The following is a 14,903-nucleotide window of genomic DNA, read 5'->3' on the forward strand; positions in this document are numbered from 1 at the left end:
CAGTTGGAGAACAGCCTTTACCAAAGGTGTCATGGACTTTTAAGACACTCGAACTCAGGACGCATGGGAGAAACATGCTAAGAGGAAGGCACACTTGGCAAATCCACACCATGATCAACTCCTGCCCAGAAACCAACGTTCCTCCCCACTGTGGAAGGATGTGTGGATCCAGAATTGGCCTCCACAGTCACGGACTCATTGCTAAAACCGTGTTTATGGAAGACAATCTTACTAGGCTACAAGTGATTGCCAGAGAAGAAGAAAGACATTACTTTGTATGCAGTCACAGGCAAAACCATACTGAGCATCTGACAGTCAAACTAGATGTGAAATACATAGCATTTCTTCTTCTTCTAAACTAATTATGGGGAAAGCAGGAACCAGTTAGCACTATGAAGTCACCAATCGGGACTTTCCCTGCTAAAGGTTTCCCTCCCTCCCTCCCTCTCTCTCTCTCTCTCTCTCTCTGTGTGTGTGTGTGTGCATGCAGACTTATCCTGAAAAATACAACTTATGTGTTTATTACAGTAAACCATAAAATAGTCATTAACACTGGAATATCAGTAATCAACCATGTCAATACGATATCTTTTTCAAGTTCATATGCAGGTAGTTTTTAATTTCTTGAGGAAAGCGTTTGGTGTTGGAGTTTTTTCCTGTTTTAATAATAGTATATGCTCATATTTGTGAGTACAATATAGAACTAATGTATATGTATTGGAGTTTTGTGTCTGTGTTGTGTTTATTGATCTCTGTCAGAAACCAGGTCACAAAATAATGTCACATTACAAAAGACGTATCTACCTACTTGCACTTCTTGCCCTGTAAAGTGTTACACCACGCACTGACAGAGCCATGGATCTAATACCCTTAAAATGTCAGTGACACCTGCACAACCTCAATCCATTCTGAAATTACAAAACCTATTGATGCATTCTGGATTTTCCCAGATGCGTGATATAGCCTTTGTTTAGATTACATGAAAACAATCCCGTGAAAAAGGCACTGCTAGGGCAAAATATGCGAAAGTTGTTTACAAGAATTGGGAAATAAGGATGCAATGCTCTGTGAGAGCAACTAAGCTGACAGAGCTTTGGATTTTGCTCAATGGATACAAACCAGAATACAGTTAATATGCTTAAAACCCCACTGAAATCAGTAGAACTTAAGTATACTTCCTTACCTCTGTACATGGCTAAATGCCATGAAAGACACAGCCTTCCTTTGATATTCTTCAAGGATCTGTAGGTCATCAGGACATTTTTTGCAAGTGATCAAATATCCCTTCCTGTGATATAAGCATTTCCCCCTCTAAACAGTAGAGATCTTTTTTCCTTATAGCTCAGAAAGGTGGGTATAAAGGGAAGAGGGCCCGGTTCTCCGCAGGTAGTAATTCAAAAAACTTAAGTGACTATGTAAATAGAAATGACTACTATCTGATAATAAATCATATGCAGGCACCCACAGCATAACATGGTTATGGTTAATATGCTTGGGTAAATCACGAACTGTAATGGCCTGTCAGCATTAAAATGAAGGGGGTGAGGAGATTATACTATTACATTACAGGGTGGCAGACGGGAGGCGACAGAACAGCTGTGATTGTGTAGAAGTTATATCTTTGTACCCAGAGAAGGCTGAGGCAGGACATTTGTATTACAGTCTGAAGGCTGGTGGAATACGAGAACTTTGCTTGATTAATCAAGTTAAGTACTAAGATATGGAGGACTTGCTATTCATTGGCTCAGAAGCAATTCTTTGATCTCGTCAGCCCAATAAATGTACCATTTTGATTTGTGCAGCAGGGGCAGTTAATGAAAGACTGGCATGCTTCTTCATTCCTTTTCTGGGGAGCAGATTTAATGATTTATGGGGTGATCAGAATGCTCTGTTTATGAAGTGTATGTCTGGCGCTCTCAAACATATCAACCAACAACAACTGTCAAAGACCAGTATTTCCTTAAGTATGTCAGAGTGATATATGCTACTTTCTGTAGCACTGGTGAAAATGGCAGCATTTCCCAAGAACTGCTTAATATTATGATGCTGTAGCTTACAGGGTGGTGGAAGTCTGTTGTATAAATTTGGAATTATCATTTGGATAAGCCATTGAAGCTGCAATCCTATGCACACTTACTTTGGAGTAAACTTCATTGGAATCAGTGGGGCTTGCTACTTATGCATAGGATTTGGATTCAGCTGAATACCCACTGCTATGGCCTTTTCCCAGTTATGCCACAACAAATTATTTTGGTAAAAAGCAAGCCAGTGATACATAGTGAATTTTGAACTGCATATCTTTAATGTGTTCTAATTGTGAGAAACTAAAGACTTCAGTCCACACAGCTTTAAAATACAACTGTACAGCAAAGACTGCATTCATAAAGATGCAATAAATCCTGCTTTTTGCGGGGAGGGGGACTGCACTCTCCATTTCAGGACAACTGTGTTTTATTATATTCCAGGCACTCAATGTGGCGATACATATAGCCACCTGAAAAAACAGACTGACCATTATATTTTGATAATTCCATCACCAGCCTTCAGAACTGCAAAAATCCTATGGTGGTGTTCCTACCAGAATCTTTGCCTGCCCTATTTTGCAGTACTGTATTCAAAAATAAACATGAATCTCCTTTAATCACATCTAAATGAAGATTGAGGAATATGAACTATAGTTCTAAATAATTGTGGATTTACATCTGCATATATTTGACTATGCTACTCAAGTAATCAACATTACAGATCTTCATATGAAACAGAGAAAGAAAATTATAAACCTGAACAGACCCTTTTTAAAAAGGCAGGTATGGGGGAAAGAGTAGTAAAACGAAGGAAGCACAAAACATAAACAAGTCACGGCTGCATCGCTATGCAGTACTCACCCATAACAATCTAGGTGCACAGGTTATCATAGAAAAGCCACCGTGTCCATATAAATCATCACTGCCAAACTCTTGCAAAGACGGCACCACATCATTTTCCGTCTATGTTCCAGAATCAAAGTACTGAAAAACTCCACGGAAGCGTTTGCTTTCACTTTGACGAATGTAGCAGTAGAGGCAACACAAACTGAACTATATTGATCCACAGCAGCAGTCAGTTGCCTCTTGGCTCAGTATGTTTAGTAACTATTTGGTTTCACACTGTTTTGTTTGGATGACTCACACACAAGATGCATCTCCCTTTAATATTTCAACTTGTGATGCTTTCAGATGTCTGGCTGCTAGCCTCTTTGCAAGGGGAGATTTTACGTTTTGTGTCTCAAGTGTGACTACAGGAAACCACCCTGGGTGTAGCAAGAAGCTTTCCATTGTTTCCAGCTTCCACAGGATGCAGGATTTTTGAACAGGTTAAGTGCCACCATCCTTCATCTCATTCCCAGAGATATAAATGCAGAGATATGTGGCTATGAAATAAGGTGAAAATGGTTTGCTACATGCTAAGAATGAATGTCAAAAAGCATTTTCCAAAAGTAACAATGGAATGTTGCCAAAACTATGGAATTGTCTTTGGGGGGTTGGAAATGTTGTTGCCCTGAGAGTTTTGGCTAACAACCCTTGCTGCACCTTTGAACTCTAATTGACTATCAAACTGTAATCCATAATTACCTTTGTGTGCTGGGTACTTGCAGGAAAGAAACTAAAAGTACCCATTCCACCCTTGTCACATTTTGAAAAAAATAAGGCTATCAGCTCTTTGACTGGCCCTGCTGCCTTGCAGTGGCGTAGCGTGGGGGGTGCAGGGGGGGGCCGGCCGCACCGGGCGCAACATCTGGGGGTTAGGGTTAGGGGGCGCAAATCCACGGGTTAGGGGGCGCAAATTACTTGCCTTGCCCCGGGTGCTGACAACCCACGCTACGCCACTGCTGCCTTGCACCCATTCCAAACCTGACAGTCCTGTGCTCCTACTATGAATGAAAGCAGGTACAGAAATAAAGCATACAGGTCATTAAAGCAATTAAAATCAGATAGATATAAACACACATTTCGTCCTTCTCTCTCTCTTTCTCTCTCTCTCTCTCTCTCTCTCTCTCTCTCTCTCTCTCTCTCTCTCTCTGTCCCTCAAGCCTATAGAAATTTTATCCTGATCTGCACTGAAGTCAGTTTTTGTTTTTTCTGCAACCCCCTCAACTAATGTCGAAGGAAGCATTTGTGAAGCAGTGCCATTCAGAATCGTCAGGTGATCTTCCCAAGAGAATTCTTAGAAAGATAATCAACTGTTTTCTGTACTCACTGTACAGGTTACAGTACAGGAGAACATGGTCAAGAGATTTTATTGCTCCAGTTCCACACACACACACACCAACAACCATTCATTAGCCAAAGTTCCACTGAATCATCCACTCAATGGTGCAGATTGAAAAAGCAAGAATAAATGTTCTATGCTTCATGTGCTCATACTACGGAACTCATTACCACTCGTATAGCCTAAAAAGGGAATTAGGAAAATTTGGAGAGGGCAGGGCTATTGATACCTACTATTCATTGCTTACTAGTGCCAGAGGCAGTGTGAATCTGCATACCAGCTGCTGAGCATAGGAGCCAATTCATAGGAGCCAAGGGATCTTCACCCCCCCAATAAAATATTTGAGGGGACCGTCCCCCAAAGTTCATGGGCATTGCCATTCAAATGGTGTGCGTGCAGAACTTATGTCCAGAACTTACTGCTTTTCTGCCTCACTGAAACTTAATCAAGAAATCATTCCTTCTTTATCTTTCTTGCCTCCTACAGGGGCAAGACATCCATTACATTATTTTGTGGGGCAACAACTAAAACTGAGTGCAAATATTCTTGCAATCACACAATCATATTCACCAATTTTCCTCGTAGCACAAACATACAGCCATGAAATGTATCATGTGAATTGCTATGGTTCCCAATTTATTACTGAGACTACTCAGGCTTAAAGGCAGGGGATAGCTTTTTCAGTTTATTAGCATAATGTCTAAATAGTCTAAATTGTGTATGCTGGCTATTTTGCAGAAGAGCAAATGGCACGTGGCCACAGTATGTAGTCTAAACTCTCTTAGATTCTGCATTCCTCAGAACAAGGAACCATCTTATTTCTGTGTTTTTGCATAGCAGCTCTGACTGCATTTTCCTTGTTTAATGAATAAATAATAGCGCGTGTTATTAAACCAGAGGATAGCCAGCTTTAGCAAGAATATTTATTTTGGAAAGAGTGGTTAGGGTACAGGAAAACTGCTAAACTCACTTTTGATTTTAAAGTACCGTAATTCCTTCAGAATTCATCATATCCATACATTTAAATAACTTCCTTTAAAAAAGACCTTAGCAGATCATGTTAAGCTTCAGCTCAAGATGAATGTTCTGATTATTCTAGGGTGTAGTTTTGGCCATCTTCCAATTTCCTAACAGGAGTTTATTAAAGTAGCTTGGTAAGCCTTCATTTTGGTCATAACTGTTCTGGGGAAAAACATCTCTTCCAGAACAGCCTCTGTTCTGGGGAAAAACATCTATTTGGGTCAAGCACCAATAGCTAGCAAAATCAGCTTATTCCTCAACAGACAAAGGATTTGGTTCCAGCTGACCTTGAACAATAAAGATTTTGTCCCTCACCCTGCTGAAATAATGCATTCCTAGAGATCTGCAGCAAACATTTGCTTAGCAAGTTCAATCAATATATGAAATTCATCTGCAATCTCCATTGCCTGTTTGGCCTCTCTGGCTAAAAGCCCTTAAGGGCTCCCCTTGCCTGCCTACACACTGACAAGCACACACTCCCCATCCTGTCTTTATGGGATTTTGATACTCTCTTCCTAGCCACTCTCTCTTGCTTCCTCAATCTCTTTCCTCATCCATTTCCTACTTTTCAGCCCAACGTCAATTCTGTCCTGCTTCCTTTGGCCACCTGAATTATTGGATCTGTTCTCACTTGGCCTTCCAGCATGCCACCTATTTTTCTATGCTAAACAATGTTGCCCGCAGCATAAATCACTACTGCCCCTAGTTTCTGTATAATTTTTTTCTCGGGCCTTCTACCCAGCATTGGAAACTCATTCCCCCTGTTTCACCAGCCCTTCATTTAGAGTTTGGATTTGATATCCCACTTTATCACTACCCGAAGGAGTCTCAAAGCGGCTAACATTCTCCTTTCCCTTCCTCCCCCACAACAAACACTCTGTGAGGTGAGTGGGGCTGAGAGACTTCAGAGAAGTGTGACTAGCCCAAGGTCACCCAGCAGCTGCATGTGGAGGAGCTGAGACGCGAACTCGGTTCACCAAATTACGAGTCTACCGTTCTTAACCACTACACCACACTGGCTCTCTAACTATTCTAACTATGTTCTAACTATTTACACTGTGCAATGATCCCAATGCTTGGCGGAAGCCTTGAATGAGGCTAAGTTTCAGGACACTTCCTTGGTGGTGGTAAGGGGAGAACTGTTGGGGCTTCATTCAAGGTCCTCCAAACAGTTCAGTCATCATCACTAATCAAAATAAGAGTCCTTTAACATGTTATATTGTGGAGCCTACCATGCTTCAAGCCTGGGCATCCTACATAAGACTTCAGGTAGCTCTCACTCCCTGCCAATACAACTTCTCTTGTAGCTGTTCAAGGTGCTGTAAGCTGGTCTCTGCCTGCTTCCCTGTGAACTTTAAGCTTCAAGGTTTCCAGTAATCCTGTCTCAAGGGTGGAATTTTAATCCAGGAAGAAGGTAGGTCTCCACAGATCATATGAGACACTAAGCACATTATGTCAAATTGTGACCATCATTCAGCTTTAAGCACCCAGGACAACCAAACATATGCCAAAAAAGGAAGGGGCTTTCTGGAGCCATAATATGGTTAATAGTGTGCGTAAATCTTTTGATGAAAAGAAAAATTAACATATAATTTTAAAGTTAATTTTCCAAATATCTGTTTTCTGTGGACCAAACACAAGTTAAATACTTATTTCCAGTCTTCAGCCACTATATTTTTTTCTGTCAGGGATCTTAAGAGATGTTTTCCCAGCTAAATTGACACCTAAAAACCTCATATCTTGTGAACCAACAAACTGCTGGTCTCGCCTGACATTGTAGCCCCATGCAGACCATGTGGCAAAGCTTAAATAGCTGTTTACATAAAATGGATAGTCAGTTTGTGGAGGGGGAGCTGAGTGTTAGGTTTGGGGACAACTTAATTGGCGAGTTAACTGAACGACATTTGTTAAACTGATACATTGGTACCTGGATGCTATGAGCTTCCAAATGACCCTTTGTTGCTGATGTAGGTTTGCTGATGATACAGATAGATGTTTATGAGTTGAATCAAGACTTCTAAAAAAAACCCTAAGGTGCAAGAAAATAGGGAACAATCAGGGATACATTTGACATGAAACCTCATTTGACAGCTGTGGCAACAGAAATCTAAAATGGCACACAAACTTTGCAAATTTAGCTGTTTTGGAATGCTAATGGAAATATGTAGTCAGCCTTGCAAAAGTCTTGTTCAAATCTGCTAGCTCAGAAAATCACCAGTTTGCCAGTTTTATGTCATTAAGATGGATGGTGACAGAAGTCTACTACTGTACTGAACTACTAGAGAATATAGATGGCACAAAGGGAACTGGTGACAGTCTTGCCAGAATCCTGATGACCCTCATGGTCCCTTCCAGCTCTACAATTCTATGATTCTCAAAACAGTGCATTTGGTACAATGGCTGCCCCTAGAGCTTTTGCAATCATCACAATATCACCAAGGCAACTATCTGTAAATAAACAATAAATGTCCATAAAAATGGCAAAAGTAGTTTCTTTCCAAAAAAGGTTTTAAACAATTGCAACACAATCTTGTGTCAATTGCAGTAGTCATTGTATCACACCCTCTTCATTGTCTTGTTCTTCCCCACAACTTCTAGCACCACTTATGACTGGTCCACTAAGCCAAATCCTTTATCGTAGTCTAGGATTACCATACTTCTGGACATATTTGGAATACCGCATTCATCAGCAGTGCCCGGTGTGGTCTTGCTCCGAAAAAAGCTCATCAACTTCAGGCAAAAGAAGTGCAACAACCTTTCTGTTCGGATTTTCACTGCTTGAAATATGGCAACCCTAACGTAGTCCACAATAGAGCTTGAGAAATCTCCTGTTTTTTGGTGCTGGCCAGAGACACTGAAACCAAGGGTATTCCAGGTTAGAAATACAAAGGATGGAGGGCTGAGTTCAGTTTCGCAGGTCACAAGTTGTGAAGAACTGTGATAGAACGATCATTACTAGGGGTGCCGCAAGGATTCAATAAAGCAAATTTGAGGCAAAAGGGCTTTATAAGTCTTCAAGATGAGAACAATCACATTCCTCTATACCAAGGACCCAGTTCAACCGTTATCCCTGCCCCAGTTTGGGAATCATTTCTAAGGAACTATTTTGCCTTACCAGACCTTAATATTAATACAATCGATGGATTCTATGAGCAGCTCCCTCTTTGGCCACCCACTGACCCGGAAGAAATCCACGGACTCATTTCCAATCTCAAAGTTGGAAAAGCCCCCGGTCCTGACCTAGTCCCGGCGGAAGCTATAAAACTTCATGCACACTGGTGGGCGAAAATCCTGGCCGTTACTTTTGATGCCGTAAACAACAGTGGGAAGGTTCCAAGAATATGGAAGGATGCGATTATTATTCCAATCCATAAAAAGGGCTCAACAGATGACCCGGGAAATTACAGGAATATCAGCTTATTGTCAATAATTGGGAAAATATATGCACGGTTCTTGTTAACTAAGCTTACTAAGTGGGCCGAAGAGAACAACCTGATTGGGCCTGAACAGGCTGGTTTTAGACCCAATCAGTCAGCGGTTGAGCATGTCTTAGTTTTATACCACCTTGCCCGGAAATATTCCGCCCCAAATAGAGGCCAACTTTGTGCAGCCTTTATTGATTTAAAGGCCGCTTTTGACAGCATCCCCAGGGGATTACTTTGGGGAAAATTAGCACGATGGGGAATAGACAAAAGACTTTTGTGGCTAATAACTAAATTGCATGACGGATCAGCCGCAAGGGTGAGAATCACTCCGGCCGGTGACCTCTCAAATTCAGTAACCATCAATAGAGGTGTCCGTCAAGGATGTATCCTTGCTCCGACCCTTTTTAATTTATTTATAAGTGATATGAGGGCGCCTCTGATAGATTCTCAAGAAACGATCCATGCCCCTCGCCTTGCCCAATATCGTTGCCCCCTTCTACTCTACGCAGACGACGCAGTGATCCTATCTTTCTCAAGAGTAGGCCTTAGGAGGGCACTGAAAATTTTTGATGCTTACTGCAAATCAAATTTTCTTACAATTAATCATGCCAAGTCCAAAGTTTTAATTTTCACCAAGAGTCGAAAAACCTATAATTGGAGAATAGACGGAAAAGCCATCGACCAAGTCTTTAAATTTCAATACTTGGGAGTCCTTCTCCAACACAACATGGGCTGGAAGGTCCATCTGGCATATGTAGTAAATAGAGCTAAAGCCCTTTCCTTTGCGCTACTGCGTTTTTTCTTTTCAGATGGGGCTTTCCATATTCCATCAGTGTTAAAAGTTTTCAAGGCAAAGGTGATTGCAACAATAGCATATGCAATCCCAATATGGGGGTCCTTTGTTAATCTAACCCAATTGGAGGTAATCCAAAACCAGCTGCTAAGAAGGTTGCTAAAATTACCCAGGTGTGTAGGCAATACTGCTATACGCCTCGAACTAAATGTTACATCTCTAGAAACCTCATTATGGAAATGCATCCTCTGTTACTGGTTGGCATTATGGCACAAACTTCCAAATCTCCACTTGATACAGTGTCTCTGGAGAGACGACTTCCCTAGCCCTTGGGCAAAAATAATACATGGGAAACTTGTGTCCTTAGGGCTATCTCCATCTGAACTACTAAAATTGGATTTAATTTCTGCCAAGAGAATTATAACTCACAAATTAGAGGAGATTGATTTACAATTTAATATTGCGACAGGTGGTGGCACCTGTTCGCCGATAAACCTTGGCTTAACACCACCAACGAAGCTTCCATCTTATTTAACTACCTTATCTGTGGTGATGCACAGGTACGCCTTTATAAAGGCTAGATTCAATGTTTTCCCATCAAATGTGTTGGGTAACAGACTCTCCAACGGACAGATCTCACTCCTCTGTGACTGTAAAAGTGGATCTACAGAATCGTTATATCATATAATCTTCTGTTGTCCTATACATTCGGCTTCACGGTCCAAGTTTCTGGCCCCATATTTATCGAGAATAGCTGACAGACCTCAGGAAGCCCAAATAATATACTTATTAAACGACGAAGACTCAAGTAGATCCCTTGCAGTCGCTAGATACCTGATTAATGTCTTATTTCATAAGAGGAGAAATGGATCACTGTATGACTCTGACAGCTTAGCCAAACTTAAGAACCATCAATAAGTGTCAGAACTAAGACGCATATCCCCCAAAATCTGAGGGATTTGAATTGCGGTCGACATAGAGGGAGCTTATTGTGTATAGTTTACTTAATTGAAGTAAAATTGGTTTTATAGGGGTGTTTTAACTTGGAACTGTTTAAATTGTATTGTTTATGGATAAATTTTGATGTATTGTTTTTAGATATGGGCCAATGGCCGTAATAAACCAATCAATCAATCAAGGACCCAGTTGTTCAACCTAGGCTAGGGGAAGGTGGCAGCAAGCAATCAGGGGCCACAACAGTGCTTGTGCTCATCCCACCAGGGAATCCACATTGGGAAACTAACACTACTGGCATCATTTCTACAAGGTAGAAGAGCTTCCTCTTTGATGTAAATAGTTCCCCCAATAGGAATTATGGAAGTGACAATCTCAGTCCCATACCTGGCACAAAACCAAAGTCTACTGAAGCTTCCATACCACTTGCCACTACTGCCTTCCCTTACTCCAAAAGAAAGGGACTGGAGCAGGAAACAGTGAAGGGGGAGCTAAATGAGCGAGTGCTCAAATGAAGTACTCACAAAATCTCACAGAATTCATGCTTTTATTCCACACCAGTCTATCTCATCAAAAAGGTTTTATAATTTTGTAAAATCTGCAGAATCTGTTTGACCAGGGACTGTGGGTGCCTGCAGACAATCTGGCTATTTAGCATTCATTCTGATGTGTTTGCAGGGCGGTTACATGATGTTGTGTCAAAGCAACTCCATACTTTCCAGTCACTTTCCTTTTTAGCAAAAAGTCAGATCTTTTGAGGAAACAGGTTTGTTCCGCCAGATCTCCCAATAAACTATAATTGTGCTGCCTGAATTTGCCAGTATGCAACTGAATCCTGAAAACAGCAACAGTCCAGGAGCACCCTGGGTGAAGCGGGAAGGGAATTGAATAGATGTACCACAAGCAATGATAGCTCCCTATCACAGCACCTTCCAGTCTGTGAAAAACGTGTGCTGCAGATGATCTTTTTCTTTTTCTTTTTTACATCACAAGGTAATTTTAATGTAAACAAGCAGATTTTGGCAGGAACTCCCAGTCTGCTGTGGGCAAAACGAACCAAGATCCCTAAACAGAAGCTTCTTTGAATCCAACCAGACCTCCTTAGGGCCTCTAATTATGGCTAAAAGGACTGCAAAAAAAGAAGAAGTAGCAGGTGACTGCCAGTGCACTACTCTGAAGTCAGTGGTTTGAGGACCTCAGCCAAAGCTCATACCCATCTACTAGTAGAAGAGTTATGTATGTGGCCTTAAAGTCCTTAAAGGGCCATCATTCACCAGGAGTTGCTCCAGCATTCAGTTTGAAGTGTGATCCTATCTGAGCAGCTGTTAAGCCTGGAATTCAGGCTGTTCACTTGATTGGCTGCTGTTTAAATCACACAGTCACGTCTGCGGTGTCTTCACAAATTATCGGTGCATTGATGCTCTCAGGTGTTTATACTAGAATTACTGTATGAGAGCAGATAACCCAATGCAGATGTATATGCACAACCTACTGATGAAGATTGTGAGGTAAAAGCATATCCAGCCAACAGAGAGGTAGATTTTATTACTGGATAATACAGTGGTACCTCGGATTAAGTACTTAATTCGTTCCAGAGGTCCGTACTTAACCTGAAACTGTTCTTAACCTGAAGCACCACTTTAGCTAAGGGGGCCTCCTGCTGCTGCTGAGCCGCCAGAGCACGATTTCTGTTCTCATCCTGAAGCAAAGTTCTTAACCCGAGGTACTATTTCTGGGCTAGCAGAGTCTGTAACCTGAAGCGTATGTAACCCGAGGTACCACTGTATAAGAAAAAGTTAGCATCCCTTAAATATGCTTAGTCTCAAATGTGCTATGCTTAAAGGAAAAAAGCAAAGTTGAAGGCATTTTTCCCAGCTGTTAGCTGGAGTCAAACAACATGGATGCAGTTCAGCCAAGGAAAAGAAGAGTTCTGACCCTAATAGGATCATACTTTAGCCTTTGAAAAACCTCTACTGTACTGGAAGCCTGCTTCCCATTTTCATTAGAGAACAACAGCTCCTTTTACTACAGTATCACTAACATTAAAAAAATCACAGCCAAAACCTTTTGAATGCTAAGCTGATGAGAAAAAAAACCCTGAACAGTGAACACTCATGAAGTTGCCCCTTTCAGGTCATGTTGAAAAATCAAAAGAAAGATTGTACAATAGGTTTTATTTTGATTCAGTCCTTTGGCTAGAGATAATTAACTTGACACTTTTCTGGTGTTATTCTGTTGTCATACTTTGAAAGCAGCTATTGGGTTGTCTTTTAGAGCTTCTCCAAGGGTATGTGTGAGCATGCAGGTCAGGGAACACATTCTGATATTGATGTAACAAGCTAGAGCAATTGGATGCTCTTTTGGCACATATCATCACAACAATGGTATACAGCGCACTAATGAAAAAAAAATTGATTGTTTAACATTGATTTGAAAGGTTTTTTTGTTTCTTTTTTAAAGAAACACATTGGGCCATAGCCAAGGCCTCATGTGAATAATTATACCTTCCTTTATCCTGTGCTTTGTAAACATGCAGGCATAGATAAAAGCAGGAGCTCCAATTCCTTAACATTCTCCTAGATCTTCCAGTACTTGACAAAGGTAAATATACCTAGCTTTTATACTGAAGGCTGCTCTCCAAGTTACAATTAATTCTTAGCCAGAGGATTACTATTACAAGTCATTAAAATGACTAAAATTGTAACCTGGGAAGGCTTCATATAAACATGCTGAAGGTCACAGAGAGAGCAGCTCAGAACAACTGCAAGGAAGTAAAAGTAGAGTGGATAGAGAACAGCCCAGAGGGGTGTCCTTTATATTAAGATATTCTTTCTCCCATCCCTAAGGAAAAGCTTTCAAGCTTAGTACCTAATCAGAACCATATACAGAGAATCCAAAAGCATACTTACTTACTTACTTACTTACTTACACACACACACACACACACACACACACACACACACACAGTGCAGGCTGGCCCATTATGGAGGACTGCCCCATCAACCACGAGAATGTAAGAACAGCCTGCTGGGTCAGACAAATGGCCCATCTAGTCCAGTTTTCTATACTCTCAGTGGACAACCAGATGCCTGTGAGAAGCCCACAAGCAGGACCAGATCACACTCCCTTCCTGCGGTTTGCAGCAACTGGTAATCACCCCCAGCCAGGGAGAAAGAGCATGGCCTCCATGGGTCCATCCATTTGCCCTCAGCCATCCCTTGCCTTGCCTGCCTTCTTACTTGCAACCAGTCCAGGGGGTGGCAGTGCTGCCTTTCAACTTCCTTTTCTTTAGTCTCTTGGTGTTGCTTTTGTAAAACTCAAGCTGATGTGCCTTTTGTTTTTGTTGAGGGGTATATCAGGGAGGGATGTACCAAACACCCCTTGGTCCATTGGTTTCAAGATATAATGAACAAAGGAATCAGACAAAGCAGTATTATTTATTGCTGGTTAATATTAAGGAAATGTCCCTTCATGGGGGGGGGGGGAAGTGTTACCATAAAGCACCAATGCAGCAGCAAGCAAAGGCTCTAGCAGCTTCGTCAGCTGCTTGTGGCTGGAAAGCCAAACAGGATGTTTGTGACTGTTGCCATGGGAACATAGGGGTAGTCCATTCTGTACTGAGCACCGGATGTTAGCTCAGTGTGTGTATGTCATGTGACCCGTACTGGAAGTACATGGGTGGAGTTTATTCTTACTGCTGTTGAGTGCAGTAATGTTTCTCTGTACTGATGTAAGAGACAGAAATAAAGGATGTAAATAGATTTCTGTCTGCTTCTTTCCCCTCCCTGGGGATACCAAAGGGGAGAGAGAAGAAATGGTGTGTTCTTCTCACACATCTGGGAACAATCCCCTAGACCTCGCCTGCTTATCTGCCGGGAGTAGCAGCGGGGAGGTCGACAAGGAATATCTGCCAGTGCCTACGTTGTGGCACATTCCTCTGACCCAGGCAGAATTCCAACAGGAAGAGCTGCCTGTTGAATCCTCAGTTAAGACAGGTCCATCTTCAACTTCAAAGATCCTGTATGTGCTTGGAATGGTAAGGGGTGGGGTGCTACCTCTACCCCTGAGACTCTGACCTCTCTCTGTAATTTCTCAGAAATCTACCTCTCTTTCCCTTCTATTTGTGTTCTATCTTCCTGCCTTTCTCCCAGGACCTCTTCTCCATTATCATGTCCATGTATCCAACTCTCAATGTCTCCTAAGCTTTCTACCTGCTACATCTTGCCTTGCTGGGGTTTATGAACAGCTACATTTCCTCCCAACATGTGGGGCAACTGGAAAGGGAGACTGTGGTGTGTAGATCTCCAGCTTGTTGAGCTGATGTGGGAAGAAGAAGAGTTTGGATTTGATATCCTACTTTATCACTACCCGAAGGAGTCTCAAAGCGGCTAACATTCTCCTTTCCCTTCCTCCCCCACAACAAACACTGTGAGGTGAGTGGGGCTGAGAGACTTCAGAGAAGT

The 14,903-nt window shown here is 41.8% G+C and overlaps 1 protein-coding gene across 17 annotated transcripts in view; it reads right to left on the bottom strand.

Moving 5' to 3' along the window:
- Window positions 1-14,903, bottom strand: part of SORBS2 (sorbin and SH3 domain containing 2) — a gene marked incomplete at its 3' end in the record, with an annotated part of 183,422 nt that overhangs the window by 100,159 nt on the left and 68,360 nt on the right. For 2 of the 17 annotated variants that reach the window (XR_014172053.1, XR_014172054.1), the window contains exon 1: window positions 7,196-7,288. The exons of 10 other annotated variants lie outside the window; for them this stretch is intronic. Of the gene's footprint in view, window positions 1-2,885; window positions 3,145-7,195; window positions 7,292-14,903 lie in introns of those variants that run through there. 5 more of the 17 variants (XM_081926498.1, XM_081926491.1, XM_081926497.1 and 2 more) reach the window with 4 other exon arrangements.

The sequence above is a fragment of the Podarcis melisellensis genome (assembly GCF_964234715.1).
Source record: "Podarcis melisellensis genome assembly, chromosome: 9".
NCBI lineage: Eukaryota > Metazoa > Chordata > Lepidosauria > Squamata > Lacertidae > Podarcis > Podarcis melisellensis.